The following is a 3,066-nucleotide window of genomic DNA, read 5'->3' on the forward strand; positions in this document are numbered from 1 at the left end:
CAGTGCCAGGGGGCCAGGCCCCAAGCCAGGCCGGCGGGCAGGGCTGCCAGTGGGGGAAGGGCAGGAAGGGGCACATGTGGCCAGATGGTTGGGGCAAGGCCCCCCAGGACCCCCATTCCCATTCAGAGCCAGTCATACCGACCCCCACCCCTGCAAGCTCTGCTGGTTCCGTTCCTAGGAACATACACTGTCCCCCTCCCAAGACCTACCAGAGCCTTTACTCCCACCCCAAGACCCGAGAGGCTTTTTTTTTTTTTCTTAAAAGGACCAGGAGGGGTGGGGTGGCTGGTTGACGATGAGGTCAGCGCTCGCACACACAGAGGCTTCTGTCTTCCCTGGAGAGTGAAACCCAGACTGTCTGAGAGAGGCCCCCCAAGCCCGGACCCTCTGTGCTGCACTGCCCTCCCCAGACCCAGGCACATGGGCCCAACCTGGCTGGAGGGCCCCAGCCCAGGCCTCAAGAGTGAATAGGCTGGAGCCTATTTCCCCTTCTGCCTTCTCATCCTCAGCTATTTCCCTGCCCACCTGCCTACCCGCCCCCAGCATTAACCTTGGATAGAGGTTGGTGGTGGGCTGGCTGGTCCCTAGAGGGGGTGGGCAGCCTGGGGGGGAGGAGGTAGGGGGGCTGCGGTTGTTGTCATTTCCCAAACCCCCGGGTAATCAGGGACCATCAATAATTCAGCACTAGGCAGCCGGTAATGGAGGGGTGGGAGGAGGGAAGGAGGGGAGGAGGCAGGGCAGGGGCCCTGATGCCACTAGAGGGAGAAGGCCAGGATAGACAGCTAAAAATGGGCGGGGTCCCAAATCCCAGTCAGGCTGTGTGGGTCAGCCTCTCTCCAGGCTGGCCCTGGTTCAAGCCCCAGCTCAAGCAGGTACCAACCAAGCCTGGGGCAAGGCTGAGACTCCACCCCAGCCTGGAATCCAACAGGGGATTCTTCCTCTTGGGGACACAGGGGATCAACAGTTCCTGCTCCCACAGGGACCGCCCCCTCTAAATCCAGAGCAGACTCTCTCCCCCAAGGGGCCCAGCTTCTACCCCTGGCCAGCATTCTCCACTGAGTCCCTGCCCCATTCAGAAATCCCAGCCTCAAACCAGGGATATGACCTACAGCAGACATTAGCAGCCACTGCTTAATTCAGAAGTGACAGCCCCTGACAACGCCTTCCAGGGACCCCAGCATCCATAGCCCTATCCTTCTCTCAGGAATCCAAGTGTTCACCCCATCAGCCCCATCCTGCTCGAGAACCTAGGCCCCAGAAACCCTTGGGAACCCAAGTGACCAAACCAGAGCTCCACAAACTCTCCCATCCCTCCAAAAAGCTCCTGGCCCCACCAGGACACCAAGCGCCATGTAGCTCCCACCTAAACTCCAATCTGGCACTCAGAGCCAGAAAGACAGGGTGGGGGTAAAGCCCCTGAGACAATCTAGGGTTGGAGGGGTGTGCTGACTTCCACCCTACCCCCCAAATTAAAGCCACCCTTCCCAACCCACCCACCCCAGCCTCCTTGTCCCGGTAACCAGGCAACGTATGTGCAGCGACAGTCCTGGGAGCGGGGGAGCAGGAGGCTAAAAATAAACTTTGCAGAAGAGAAGGAGAGAGACTACATGCAACACAAAGGAACTCGGAAAGGAGGTGGGGGGCTCTGGAAAGGCCTCAAAGGCTGCATACCAGGGGCTGTCCCAGGTCCCGTGGTGAAGCCCCCTCCCTGGACAAGCCCCCTCAGCGGCCAGGACCCTGGCTCCCACTACGCCTTCCAGGGACCCCAGCATCCATAGCCCTATCCTTCTCTCAGGAATCCAAGTGTTCACCCCATCAGCCCCATCCTGCTCGAGAACCTAGGCCCCAGAAACCCTTGGGAACCCAAGTGACCAAACCAGAGCTCCACAAACTCTCCCATCCCCTCCAAAAAGCTCCTGGCCCCACCAGGACACCAAGCGCCATGTAGCTCCCACCTAAACTCCAATCTGGCACTCAGAGCCAGAAAGACAGGGTGGGGGTAAAGCCCCTGAGACAATCTAGGGTTGGAGGGGTGTGCTGACTTCCACCCTACCCCCCAAATTAAAGCCACCCTTCCCAACCCACCCACCCCAGCCTCCTTGTCCCGGTAACCAGGCAACGTATGTGCAGCGACAGTCCTGGGAGCGGGGGAGCAGGAGGCTAAAAATAAACTTTGCAGAAGAGAAGGAGAGAGACTACATGCAACACAAAGGAACTCGGAAAGGAGGTGGGGGGCTCTGGAAAGGCCTCAAAGGCTGCATACCAGGGGCTGTCCCAGGTCCCGTGGTGAAGCCCCCTCCCTGGACAAGCCCCCTCAGCGGCCAGGACCCTGGCTCCCACTCTGGCAGGGACGCACCCTACTACCAGGCCCACCCCACCCCTACACTGGCTTTCCTCATCGGACACGGCATACATGAGGGCCTGTTCCCAGCTTTGGGGGGAGAAGGAAGAAGGGAGGGTGACGTCAGGGTGTTTCAATGGGGCTCTGTTCCCCAGGCCTTGGAGCCTTGGAGCCAGGAGCCAGGCACGGGCAAGGGGAGCATGTGTGAGTGTGTGCTGTGTCTGAGTCCACGTGCTTCAATCAGGGAACCACCAGGCCTGCACCAAGAAAGCTCGGGAGTGTGGGACCTCTGCAGCATGGGGGGGCCCCTGGGGGCAGGGAGCGAGCAGCTGACCCGAGAGGGGTTCAGGACTCCGTGGGACAGGGTGGAGAGATGGCAGCAGACAGGAAGGGTTAGCACAGCGGCCGGGTCCCAGGCGGCACACCTGGGTCCCGCAGAGGCGGGGTTGATTCTCCCTGACAGACGGTGGAAGCCGGGGGGAGCCGAACTCCTGGACGCCCCCCAAGTTCACATGACCGGCCAAACTTTTTTTTAAGAGATATGGGGGGAATCGGAAGGGAGGGGTGGTGGTAAAGGAAGAGCACGCTGGCCTCCTGGGGGGCCCCACCACCTCCCCCACTCCAGGCAGCCCTCGGTGGCGCCAGGGCCGGGAAGAAAACAGGAAGTGGGAAACAGCCGCGCAGAGGAGAGGGGCCGGGATGGAGGATCGGATGGAGGGGCACGC

The 3,066-nt window shown here is 60.9% G+C and overlaps 1 protein-coding gene across 1 annotated transcript in view; it reads right to left on the bottom strand.

The window, feature by feature from the left end:
• The window catches only part of ERF (Ets2 repressor factor), a 7,837-nt gene that overhangs the window by 3,183 nt on the left and 1,588 nt on the right, over positions 1-3,066 (bottom strand). The window lies entirely within an intron of this gene.

Source organism: Myotis brandtii, unplaced genomic scaffold (assembly GCF_000412655.1).
Source record: "Myotis brandtii unplaced genomic scaffold, ASM41265v1 scaffold803, whole genome shotgun sequence".
Classification (NCBI taxonomy): domain Eukaryota; kingdom Metazoa; phylum Chordata; class Mammalia; order Chiroptera; family Vespertilionidae; genus Myotis; species Myotis brandtii.